We start from the raw sequence: 13,837 nt of genomic DNA on the forward strand, positions 1-13,837 counted from the left end.
TCAGTCCATACTTTCCATAACATGAGTCCTCTTTTCCCTTGTACACACAACATCAGAAATGCCTACAGAGAGAAGTCAGATGTGGATTTCCTTTCCCAGTTAGTATGTACTTCTGGAAGTCAGAAAACAGGCTAGAAAACAAGCCCAAGAATTTATCCACCAATTCTGGTCTCTGTGTCTACAAAAAAAATAGAGGTGGTTGTCATTTCAACACGAGGGGCTTTCTGCCTTCATTTGCCTTGCCTTGTTCCATGCTAAGAGAGATAATGTATCAGGCTTGCTGGAAGGGGAATTCCTTCTAGACCTCTCCTTTGTGTTTTATGAGAATTAAAAATGGAAATTGGACATTTGCAGGGGAAAATTTAGACATTGCAAAACTAATTGGCGGTGATGCCGGTGGGTGGCAGCAGCCCAGGAATTTTTGCAATGCCTTCTGCTGTTACCAGCTGCTGGTATTTGTTTAATAACACATACTTAAGATATCTAAAGTCCTTGTCACTCCATTGCATAGCCAAAATGGCATTCATCAAGCTTTAGAGCATTTTCACAACGCAGTTAAGGCCATTTAATCCATCACCTCTGAGATGGTCCCATATAAGGTGATCATATTGCTCCTCTAATGGTTGTAGGTGGAAAAACAAATGGAGATGCAAAGATCTCCTTAGCAAAGGTGAATTTGATTAAACTGATTTAAAAGGACAGAGAGCATCTGCTACAGTGTTTTCTGTAGTGAGATTTAAACAAGACCACAAGAGAGTCTATTGTGTGAGGAAGTAAAGTCAGAGCTCCACAAGCTGTAAGAGAACAGGAACAGAGCTAGGCAGGATGAGAACTACAAATATTAGCACTAAAAATGACTTTCAGTTACGTTCTAGTTATTGAATTGCCTAGGGTGGGCAGCTCAATAAACTATCAACAGCGTGTGGGTCCAGGGTCCAGCCCTATAACCCTCACCAGGCTGAAGACAGCATCCCACTGTTTCACAAGGTACAAGACCAAGAGTCAGGGGCTATCCTGCCACATCAGCAACAGGACAGGGGTAAAAAAATACTTAAAAGAACAAGCTAAAAAAATCCAAATAACCAAGTAGGAACAGAAGAACATCAAAATACCATCCAGATCTCAGTGTCTGCTGCTGGCTCTGGCTAAACTGTGGTTAATATTTGCAGCCCAATCCACTGCTTTATCAACAGAGTCTCCAAGAATCATAGAATCAACCAGGTTGGAAGAGACCTCCAAGATCATCCAGTCCAACCTAGCACCCAGACCTATGGTGTCAGCCTGAGAGCTCCTGCTCAGTCCCAGGCATATGTCCTCTCTACAGTGAATGCAGGGCAGTTTGCCATCAGGACCCAAAAACATTTCAGGCCTTGTTCAAATCTACTATGTGGTAGCAGTGGTGAGAAAAATCAATGAAGGGGGAAAAGAAGTGTGAAAAGCTACTTGATCACATTCTCTGTTACCGTAAACTACATGGGGAGGATTGCATGGGGGGGATTTGCATGGCAGTGGTGACATCTGGAGAGTGGCTTGCACCGACCTTCATTTCCAAGGATGTCCCTTGGAAGCAGGCAATATGCAGACAGATGTGCTGACTGACCTAAAAGTCTCAGGGCCCTTTATTACTAAAGCAGCAAACCCTCTTGAGATCAGCAAGGATCAAGAAAAGAGCCATTGCACATCTCAAGAGCTTTTCAGAGTGGACAGTTGGGCTGGAGGTCCCAGAAAATATTGGTGTGTCCTTGGTATGCATGTTCTTATACGGGCTTCTGGAGTGCCCTAAGACCTCCCAGCTAGCCCCTGATGGGAGACACTGCAAACTCTGTATTGCCTTAGCATGGTGCAGCACTGTGGCTGGGCATAGACAGCACTTTGCAAGGGGCCGTACTGCACTGAATTTTGCTCTGGGGACCACTGCTAACTGGGAAGGAGCATGCAGAGCAGGGAGAAAGAGCAGGAGGCTGGAAACAGCCTTACGAAGACAGAAGGGTTTCACACTGAACTGCAGCAGCCAGATGAGGGCGATGCACTCCCCAAGTGGTAACAAGAGGCTGTGCCTCAGAGAGATGCAGAATGCTTTTGTACAAGTGCCCCAAACTAGCACCTCTTCCTGTTACAGCATCTGGGAAGGTTAAACTCTCCTGGACTTGCTTAGAGTCCTCAGACTGCAAACAAAAGACAAGAAGCCAGGAAAATGTTCACAAAAACACGTGGATGATGGCATGACACTGGTGAAGCAGCTCTTCACAGCACTAAGGCAAGGCTTCAAAAGTGTTGCAGACAAATAACTAGTCATTAGAAAGGAGGGAAGAGCTCAGATCTCTGCCAACCATCACCTCCATGGGGAAAGGTGGAGTTTCCTGATACACAATGGGAATTTACTTGCCAGGTAGCTTCGTCACTCCTGCATTGCATGGAGGCAGAAAGTATTCAGCCCTAGTTAATTGGAATGAAACAAGGAAGATGTTAAAGTAGGGCACTTGCTTACCCTGTGATAAGGCTTGTTTGCTTTTCTCACACTCCTGTGTGGTTTAGGGTACAGCAGTGGCCCGAGATGGATCCAGACTTTTACCGTATTACCCTTTCCTACTCTCTGCCATTCCCTTGCCTTCTGCTATTCCCTTCTGATTTCCTGGCAGCAAAACTAGATGGCTCCCGTGAGCATCAGTATCTCACTTTGTGAGCCTCATAGAATCGAGAAAACACTTGATCAGACTCAGTTCCCCAACCACAGGTATTGAACTGAATTTGCACTTCTTTACTAAAGCACCTCACGAGATTAAACCTTAAGTGAACAAGATCAAAAAGTACCAAAGCACTTAAACACATAAATACCTCTAAAAACTTTGGTCATCAAGGGCTAGACAGCACTACAAACTGTTGGCAGCTCACAGACTGAGCTTGTATCAATGCAGTATAAAATGATGCAGGTAGCTTAGTTGGGTCGATGTGAAGGGGCATTGTTGGAAAGGCAAATGAAGCAAAAAGCTTCTCTTGATTGCAATACTCATGCCAAAAAGGGGCATGATGACAGGTTATGGTTTGGGTTTGTTTTTTTTTTGTTTTAATGCTGTGTTTGAGGAAAACAGCTGAGCCAAGCTCCAGACATGGAGTGCTTGCAGAGAAGGGAGACTGAGATTGTATGAGGTAGAGAGGGTTGTTCTTAAAGAGAAAGCTTAATTGCAAATTGTGGTACTTGATGTGTAAAGAAACTGAACATTTCTGGTAGGAACAGAGGGAGAGTGGCATAAGTAAGGCAGGTCAGAGTGGAGTGGTATGAGCAGTGGAAAACGGAAAGATAAATAGAGGAAAATCTGACTGGTGGGAATTTTTCTTTCAGGGAGCCATTTCTGAAGTCATCTGAGAGCACTCTCAGACAATATCTGAGCAGGAATGAAAGCTATACAGAAAAAGCCTGTTTATGTAGACTCCCTGGAAACCAGACCAAAAACCTCTTCCAGTTACAGCATGGGTCTCACTTGCTGCCAGTTCTGAACTATGGAGGTGCAGGACAAGATTCAGCACAGCAATCCTTGGCCACTGTTGACTGAGTAAGTCTTCAGCAGAAGGGAGTCAGGAAATAGCTGAGTGATACCATTGCTCATGAGCTCCATAATTTGTTGGCAGATAGATTTGATTTTTTTTCCCCCCCTCAGTTTATAAACTAAAAGATAAATCAATGTAGCCTGCCTGAGCTTCGCAGGATGTTTCCAAGGAATTTATCAGAAAAATGCCCCAGAACTAAATGATCAAAACAGTTTTTCACTGTCCCAAAAGTTTAGTTTTCAAATCTCACTTCATCTCTTGTTTTCTTCCTGTATGAAAATATAAAATTGTTGTGGGTTTAAATGTTGGGGAGGTTGCTCTCTCAGTTTACTCTGCAGGCATCTGCTCTCTTTGCCTTAGGCTGCCCTAGCTATGTGTCTTTTTGAAGGATGCTCAAAGGCTCATGGCTAGATATGACTTGTCAGCTGATAACAGCTCACACTGGTATCTTGGTCACATGCCATACAAAATCCCTAAAGGTGTTAACTAGGCGAGCTACTGACCCTTAGAAAGTGATAATATAGACATGCATGGTGTGTAGCAATGACAGGCATGAGCCCAAATCACCTGCAGGTGGTCCAACCCCTGCAGCAGCAGAGCAATCTCACGTGTAGCAGAGCAAGAAAAGCAACGTGTTCTGGAGGGAAGAACATACTCTTGACATGGCACTCAGCAAACTGAGTGTCTCAGGTCCTGCCACAACTGGGAAGCTCATCAGATGTTAGCAGTCCTTCAGGAGGTGAACTGTAACTGTCAGTCCTCCTTTCAGGAGCATCACTGACATTCAGCTGGTGACCAAGGTGCACTGTGCAAATCCATGCTAGAGGTAAAGTGGTTGGGAGATGTGTCCCTGCTGCTTGTGTGCAGCTAGCAGGAAACCATTAGAAGGAACTCAACAGGAAATGCAAAGGTAGTTAAAATTCTTCTGAGTAGCATGTAGAGAGAGATCTGTATTTTCCTTGTCTACACTATCAGGAATGGTGTGGTCAGCAGGAGCAGGGAGGTCATTCTGCTCCTGTACTCTGCACTGGTTAGACCACACCTTGAGTACTGTGTTCAGTTCTGGGCCCCCCCCCAGTTTAGAAGGGACATTGAGATGCTTGAGTATGTCCAGAGAAGGGTGACGAGGCTGGTGAGAGGCCTTGAGCACAAGCCCTATGAGGAGAGGCTGAGGGAGCTGGGATTGGTTAGCCTGGAGAAGAGGAGGCTCAGGGGTGACCTTATTGCTGTCTACAACTACCTGAGGGGTGGTTGTGGCCAGGAGGAGGTTTGCTCTCTTCTCTCAGGTGTCCAGCACCAGAACGAGAGGACACAGCCTCAGGCTGCACCAGGGGAGATTTAGGCTGGAGGTGAGGAGAAAGTTCTTCACTGAGAGAGTCATTGGACACTGGAATGGGCTGCCCGGGGAGGTGGTGGAGTCGCCGTCCCTGGGGCAGTTCAAGGCAAGATTGGACGTGGCACTTGGTGCCATGGTCTAGCCTTGAGCTCTGTGGTAAAGGGTTGGACTTGATGATCTGTGAGGTCTCTTCCAACCCTGATGATACTGTGATACTGTGTGATACTGTGATCTCCAGAAACCAGAATTTTCTCATGTGATGCAGAGTTGCGGGCCCAGGAAACTCCAGGTACATCTTCATTGTGTGCTGAGTGGAGGTGAAACCTCTGTGTGAGATTGCAGAACCTCAGCAGCTCTTGCTGCTTTCCAAGGAGGGCTTCTCCACAACTGAGGTTGCAGTTTTCCTGCCCAGGCAAACCTCTCCTCTCTCATCTTAAGGTTACTGATGCTGTTTTCCACTAGTGCCTTGCAGCAAAGCAGGTATGGACATGGTCCCCCATAGCATCTCAGACACCCTCATGGAGGATTCTGGCACCTTTCCCTCCTGTCTCAGGGACCTCTCCACCCCACCAGCTCTAAACAAGTGCCCCCACCCTCAGGTTGCAAGCTGGGTAATTATCCAGGCGTGGCAGTGGCACATGCTAAATAATAAGGTTGTCCCTGTAATCTGCTGTGCCTCATGAGGCCAAGTTGCCTGGAAGCCCTCAGCTGGCACTAGGGATAGTTTGCAGTAAGAAAACCAGTAATAAGCACTGCCATGAAACCTTGTGCCCCCAAATCACCTTGGCCTGGGTTCAATAGCCACCACCAGCTGCACTGAGGGGCTTGTGAGTGTTCCATGGAGGACCCAGCTGGCTCTGAGCAGATGGTGCTCTGTAATCAAGGAAAAGGTTTGAGACCTTGTTTTCCAGTTTCATTTGTTTGGTTTGTTGGGTGTGGGGGTTTTGTTGTTGTTGTTTGTTTGTTTGTTTTATCTCTGACTTGCAGAGATTCAGTAAATGCATCCCACTAGAACAGCTGCCACATGGAAAAAGAGGGTGGCAAGGCTCATAAATGTCACCAGTGTGCCACAACATCTGCAGCTTTTGGATTTTGTATGCACTTTCTTAAGTATTTTTAAACAAACTGTGTGAATATGTTTGAAAGGATGCACATAAAAAAGCCTTGAAAGTATAAACAACCAAGTGGCTAAAACCATAGTTGATCTTTCTTGTCAATTTCTGTTCTCAGCTCATAGTCCAGCAGAGTAAACAAGAGGGGCAGTGAGGGGTTACCATCTGCCTGCTCTGAATGTCTGGGATGGATATCACTGTATCACTCAGCATTTACTGCAAGTGATGGCTTTAGCATTCACTCTACATGTAACATTAGCCACAAAAAGGACTGACCTGACATCTGCCAGGTAAAAATATCTGGTTTACCAGGCAAGGGTGTTTTCACAAGAGCTAAGAATCAAAGAAATACTTTATCTTTCCATCCTCTCTTCAAAAAAGCATTATGCTTTCATGAAGCACAAGGCAGAACTCATAGCTTTAAGTATTTGCGAAGCTTTTTGACTGCTTCCACCTCCGACCCTGGAAAATGGGGTGGAGTTGTCCCATTTCTCTCCGTTGTCCTAATGTCTCTGCTAAATGCTTTTCTCAACCTCCATGGAGCGGCAGAGTCATGGAGAGATTCCCTCTAATCGGACCTGGATAGGGCTGAGTCACCTAGAAAAGGTCCTACCAGCCCAGAAAAAACTGCATCCCTCTTTCCCTTGTTTTTTTCCTTCTTTCCCCTGCTCTCTCCACATGGTAGGGTGGGTTACTATTTCTTCTTATTATTTTGTCACATTAGCCTTTCCAATATGTTATGTGTGTAGTCTTCCTCTGATTCACACCCAGTTCTTTTCCAATCTTATACATTCCAAGTCAAATTTATTCACATACCCCTTCTACAGAGCTTTGATTCACCCTTAGTGCCTATTCTCAGACTTACTGTTATTTAAATGTGTTTGCAGGCTTTTTGTTTCCCATTCACCATTACTTCAAAAGTTCCTAAACGAACCCCCCCCAAAAAAAAAAAAAAGATGCAAATGTGAAGTAGATCATCAAAATTGTCTCTAAATACATTTGGGGAGCACTTGAGAAAAGGAGGGCAGGTTTTGGTTTCCAGCCAAGTTCACTGAGTAACAATCCTGCTTTTTTGCTATGGGTACTTCATTTCTCCAGACTGCCCACTTTTGCCTTAGTCAACACAGGCTGCATTATATAATGGCCTGGTTTGGAAGGGCCCTCTGAAGGTCATCTAGTCCAACCCCCTCTGCAGAAGGAGTTCTGCAGTTCTACAATAGCTGGTTTCATTCCATTTCTCAAGTCCACTGCTGCCTGCACACGCTTGAACTTTGCAGAGCTTCTATACCAAATCCATATATGCTGGCAACAACAACATTAAAAATACATTAATGTTAATGAAAAGCAGGATCTGTGCACCAGAAAAATAAAAGCCAAACAAAGTAAGTTAGGACCAGGATTATTTGGAGCTTATCTAAGAACTACAGCAGGATTTGTTCTGCGGTCCAGCTGATCAGGCAGGGCAGATGCTATGAACCACATGGAGAGGATTAATGTTGAGGCATACAGTTAGCTGTCAGCACTACTAATTGCCTAGATTCCTCAAAAAGAAAAAAAGCAGCAGCCAACTTAACAAAAATTATGTGCCAAGGATGCTGTGCTCTGCCTTTCTAGCAGAAGGAAGAACCCCAGAGGAGACTCCTACCAGACAAGAAGGATATTCTGAAATCAGAAATATAGACAAAAGCATGGCATCTGGGGGCAAAAGCAAGACACCCCACGTTTCTGGTGTTGTCAGGTCAGCCAGCTTCTAACCCAGAGGAAACTGGACAGTGTTGCACTTCAGAGCTCCTCACTGCTTTCCCTTGTGGTTCTTGAAGAAGTGGGGAGCACCAGATTCTTCTAAGGCAAGCTGGTGGACCTCCCCTGCCTCAGTAATGGAGTCACCATTCCTCACCATGCTTTGTGTTGGTATTCCTCATGAAGTCTGCCCACGAAGCAAATCCATTCTCCACCTTTTCTGCACATAGCCCTGGGCTTTGATCATATTTGGCAATGGATGAGGCCTCAAGTCATGGGGGCACAAGGAGTTGTGTACTAGCGATGCCTGAGGCCTGGGCTTCCTCTTCCTCTCATGAGGAGCCAAGAAAAGCAGATGTCTCCATACGTGATCTTGACATGTGGTGGTGCTGTGCCTCCTGAATGCCAGACTTCTGGCCTAGGGATCTTAGCGTCTGAGACACCTCAAGGTATATCTGTCAGATTATGGTCATGCTACAGACACCAATACCACCACTATGCCTTTCCAAACAGCCTGGATGTCATTTTCTAGAATCACCAAAACAAGGCTGCTGGGCACCACCTCTTATGTCCAGGCATCAGCATCTATCATCAGTGGTTCTGAATCCTCAAGACAACTTCTCTGGAACATCCTGTGGCAACATCCCTGTGGCAATGCAGCAGCTGCCAGGAGTTGCTCCTCATGTCCAGTACACCTGGTTTTCCATGCAGTCTTGGCTCCTTTTCCATCTCTCTGAGTTCCGTGAGCAGAACCATGTGCCTTGTGAATATATAATTAAACACCAGTTGGTAAGGAAGCCAACTTTTCAAACCACAGAAAGAGCACAACCTGGCATTACAGTTTATGGTCATTTTTAACAAAGACATATTTTCCAGAAGAAAATAGGCCATCACCAAAATAGCTGCTCCTCCTCAGTGTTTTCAACCAACTGCCCCTCTCTTCAGTGCTGTAACATGTCTGCAGCTCCACCCAGGCTCAGACCTGGGCACTTCCTAATCCCCATCCATGTTTACCTGCCTAGCTACTGCCACAGGGTTACAGCCTGTCTGGATGATTGGCATGCACCAAATAGGAGGAATTATGGAGCCAGTCTACTACTATGGAGTTGAAATGCCTTGCTAGCCAGAGACTGTAGATCACAGATCACATCATCAGGCTTAGGTGAGACAGATGGAGTAAGCTTGTGCACACATGTTGGATTGCAGTCCTCGATGTCAAAAGGACCTTTTTAAACAAGAAATGCTGAAGGCCAGGCTCCATCATCATAGAACCACAGAACTGCATGGTTTGAAAAGACCTTAAGATCATCAAGTCCAGCCATAACATAACATTTGTTAGACAAATGCTGACATCTGCCAAGCCTGGCTGTCCCTGCCTACTGAAATTCCTAGAGCAACCCTGTTCAGAAAGAAAAAGTGATAAAACTGTCATCAATGTTTTAAAAGAATCAAAAAGCTATTGCTGCTGTCCTGGAGGGCCTGTAGGTCTGAATCTTAGAATCATAGAATCAACCAGATTGGAAGAGACCTCCAAGATCATCCAGTCCAACTTATTTATGCCTTGCCTTGCCTGGATATGTTTTTCTGCCCAAGCCAGAGGTAAGCACATTAAATGGATAAACAAGCACAAAAGGGGCACGACTGGCCTGGTGCCACAAAGTCTAGCCTGCCTAGGGTCCAGGTTGTATAATGTGGTTGTAAACAGGTTGTGTAAGCCCCAACACGCCCAGCTCGTGCCTGCCTAGTGCTAGGCCCATGTGATCCCCATATCTGCGAGGTCCAGGCCTGTGGGTTTTGCCTATTATGGTACTGTTTGACTGCCAAAACCTGACTGGTCATTCTAGTGGCCAAGGGGCCATTAATCTTGGCCCACATTTAATAAATGGGGGTACACAGGTAAACAACATACTCAGGACTCCCCTGATCACTCAGGCTCACTATTAGACTTAGACTCAGCAGCATTGTTATTATGGAGACAGAATCTCCCATAGTCTCCCAGCCAGCTGTGCACACTTGCATGCCACTGCAGTGAGTTATCAGGACCAGATCCTCTGTTGCCTGTCTTTACCTCCAGAGCTGAGACTCCCGAGCAGCTGTGCACCCCATTGTATGCTCGCTGCCTTATCATTGCCTGGTAAGCGCCATTGCCACTGAGTTAACCAGGAGCAGACTCCGCTTGTCTGCACATGCTATTGGCCTGCTAGCCAGCGTTGGACTGTGCTCAGACTGCACAGCATTGTATTTCCTCTGCACCTGAAGGTCCTGCCTACAGTTCCTGGACAGAGCATCCAGAAGAAGCCAGGAGACAAAGGCAGAGATTGCATCCTTCACCTGGAGGACAAGGTCAGAGATTCTTCCTTTCCCCTGAAGCTGGGAAGATTCCAGCCTCAAAGGCCATGGGCCAAGACTCCCCTGAAGTTTGGACCCTAGTAATAGGTTGTGATGTAGCCTGGAGGGTGACTGATAATTAATAAGAATTCTAAGTAAATGCTTTAATGCCTTTGTAATTTCTGTTGCCTCCTGCCATAGAGCAGAAAGAGATTTCAGCCCACCTGCTCGGCAAATAGTATATATAGACCCCAAGCGGCATTAAGCCACAAGGAAACTCCTCTCTCTGTTTATAGTTTGAACTGTTTGCTAGTTATTAATAAGTTCTGGTTGGATATTAATCCTAGAATGTTTTCATGACTGTGTAGATCCTTTTAATATTAAAATACAGTGGTTGGGGGTGGCGAGAGTTCAGAAAATTGAAGTTAATAAATAAATATTTTTATAGAATATTATCTCACACCAATTAATTTCTCCCCTCTGCCACAATCAGCATAGGCGGCAGAATACCCCTCCGCGACAACTGCATAGCAATGTGTAACTTCACCACGGGCAGACATTAAACACCTTTATTTGGCCAGACCAACAGATTGGAATGGGCTGCCCAGGGAGGTGGTGGAGGCACCGTCCCTGGGGGTCTTCAAGAAAAGACTGGATGAGGCACTTAGTGCCATGGTCTACTTGATTGGATAGGGCAGGGTGCTAGGTTGGCCTGGATGATCTTGGAGGTCTCTTCCAACCTGGTTGATTCTATGATTCTATGTCCAAAAGCTGGCGAACCATGGTGCTGACCTGCCTCCATTGGGGCCCCCAGACAAGATGAGTCTGGAGAGCGATGTCCTAAAACAATCTGCTCCTTCTACAGCAGGCTGAACAAGGTATTTTTGCTTTTGGACTAGTCTCAGTGATTCTGTAGGTGCATTATTCTTAAATGTCAAGGGCAACTCCCTTAAGATTCTTCAGGCTACACCATGTTTATGCTGAACAAATGTATTTTAAAGTGAATGCAAATAATCTCAGGTGGCCAGCGCCAGAACGAGAGGACACAGCCTCAGGCTGCACCAGGGGAGATTTGGGCTCGAGGTGAGGAGAAAGTTCTTCACTGAGAGAGTCATTGGACACTGGAATGGGCTGCCTGGGGAGGTGGTGGAGTCGCCGTCCCTGGAGCTGTTCAAGGCAGGATTGGACGTGGCACTTGGTGCCATGGTCTAGCCTTAAGCTCTGTGGTAAAGGGTTGGACTTGATGATCTGTGAGGTCTCTTCCAACCCTGATGATACTGTGATACTATGATAATAATATGGAAACTGGACCTCATGAGGAAGATGATGCTAGAGAACAGTAATTTTGAGGTCTTTGCACATCAAATGCATATGGTATTAAAGAAAAATATTTTCATAGAATCAGTTGGGGTTGGAAGGGACCACAAGGATCATCCAGTTCCAACCCCCTTGCCATGGGCAGGGACACCCTACCCTAGATCAGGCTGGCCAGAGCCTCATGCAGTCTGGTCTTAAAGACCTCCAGGGATGGGGCCTCAACCACCTCCCTGGGCAACCTATTGCAGGCTCTCACCACTCTCATGGTGAAGAACTTCCTCCTCACATCCAATCTGAATTTACCCACCTCCGGCTTTGTCCCATTCCATTTTGCATGGGAAATATTCTAGAATCTGGGTTAAGCCTCTTACTTTAGCACTCACTGTTTTATAATTGCTGACACGAAAATACATATTTCACAAGAACTGGTTCCCAAAAAAAGCATGTTTAATGTGAATGAACACTCAGAACGTGGAAATATGTATGTAATCCATGAGATCATTAATGGCATTTACCACAGTCCATTAGACCCGAATAGCATTAAACATAACAAGGTATCACCCAAATGTAAAGAGTGCCAGATGAACAAACCAGGCAGCCTGCACATGCAGCAGAGCATGGAGGAAAACCAGCCTGTGTTTAAGAGTAGAGCAGATCTGCACAATCTCAAGCACAGCGTCTCCACTCTCCCAGATAACTAATGTCTCAAATTGAAGCTTGAGTTGGGAGAAGTAATTTGTCTTTCCCTCTAATGTCTGGTAGAAGACATTCCCTGGGTGAAGCAATATTCAGCAATTCCTCTGGTTGAGTTTGTGGCTTAAACTGTTCACAGGCTGATTCCTTGGGGTTTTCAGTTACCTGCCCCCCCCACTTTGGAAATCACCCAGACTAGACTCACTGGCTTTGGAAATTGAGTGAAGCTTTCTATTTACAGCTAGCACAATATACAAGCAGTTATTTACAGTATATACAGTTATAGACAGAAATAGACAAGATAAAAGGTAATACAGAAACACAGCAGCCCTCCCAGAAACCTGAGTTCCCAGGAGGGGTTCCCAACCAACCTTCCGCCTTCCCCCCACCTCCCTCTACCTTACCCTAGATCTTGCCTTATGTTCAAGGTAAGTTTGGAGGGTCGGCCAGGGGGGTTTAGGAAGCAGGTGGATTAGTCACACAGACAGTAGGTTAGGTTAGAGAGAAGTGCAGCCCACAAAGCCCAGAAAGTGACTGCCTTATCTGTGTTTGTGTTCTTGTTCTTATACATCTCAGCAAGCCTATGAGTGAAGTAGACATCACCATTGCTTCCCTTTCACAGCCTGTACTCTAATTCTTCTCACCACAAAAATCCTAGCTAGGCTCAAACTAGCACATCAGTAAAACTGAATCTGGAATAATTCCAGGGTTTGGAGAAAAACATTTGTCCCACTTATGAATAAGGATTTTAAAAAGCAGGAGACATTTTTTTTGCAGAAGATCTGGACAAAAAAAAAAAAAAAAAAGGACCACATCTTTTACATCTGCCTCAGAATCTTTTGGCCTGACAAAAGGAAAAAAAATTCTCTGGTGAAACTGGAATTGTCAGCAACAAATCATTCCAGCAGACAATTCCTCACTCCTTTTCCTGTTAGTTCTGGGGACTTTTTTCTTCTTCTTCTTTTTATTTTTTAATTTCAGGTTTTGTTTTTTTTTTTTTTTTTCTTTTCCTTGCATCAAAATATAACCCAAAAGTTATTGCACAACTGAACTAAGAATGAAATAAAAAATAAAACTCTTGATCCATGAGTGCACAGGCATTAAGCAAATGTCACCTGAAGCAACAGAGGGTGTAACAGATGGAGGTTTTTAGCATTGTTCTTGTAAATTAATCATTAATTTATTTAAGGTATCATCATAAGTCTTCCTAGAATGGATTGTTATTCTTTGTGCTATGATTCATTAAACCAGTGCAGAATGAGATCATCATCATTTCACTTAGCATTTTTGAGGCTGGCAAAGATCCTCCAAGTATTTCCTGCAGCTGGGTCCACAAGCATCTTCCTTGCAGCTGGCAGGCTGCCTGCATCTTATTCTGCTCTAAGAGCTTCTTGTGCCTCTGGCCAGCCTCTTTCATCATGCCCGCGGGACCCTGAGTTGTTTGTTGTGGGTCATTTTGCTTCACCCACTTGGACAGCAGCAGAAGCTTCCAGCTGCAAAGCTGCATGTGGCATCAGCACATGCAAAGTGGCATGGCCACTGCTTTGAAGACCTAGCACTGGAGAATGCTTCCCCTGGAGGTGGACTCTCGCCCACCTCAGCCTCCAGCTCAGCTGCGTGATTACTGGAGCACAGCAGTCACCAATGACTTTGGACAAATTGGGATTTCTCTCCCCCTCCTGCCAACTCTCACATTGTAGAGCCAAAGGATACAGCAGGCAGGGTGGCAGGTTAACAAAATTAGGCGGGGTTCCCCTTTCAATTT

Source organism: Pogoniulus pusillus, chromosome Z (genome assembly GCF_015220805.1).
Source record: "Pogoniulus pusillus isolate bPogPus1 chromosome Z, bPogPus1.pri, whole genome shotgun sequence".
NCBI lineage: Eukaryota > Metazoa > Chordata > Aves > Piciformes > Lybiidae > Pogoniulus > Pogoniulus pusillus.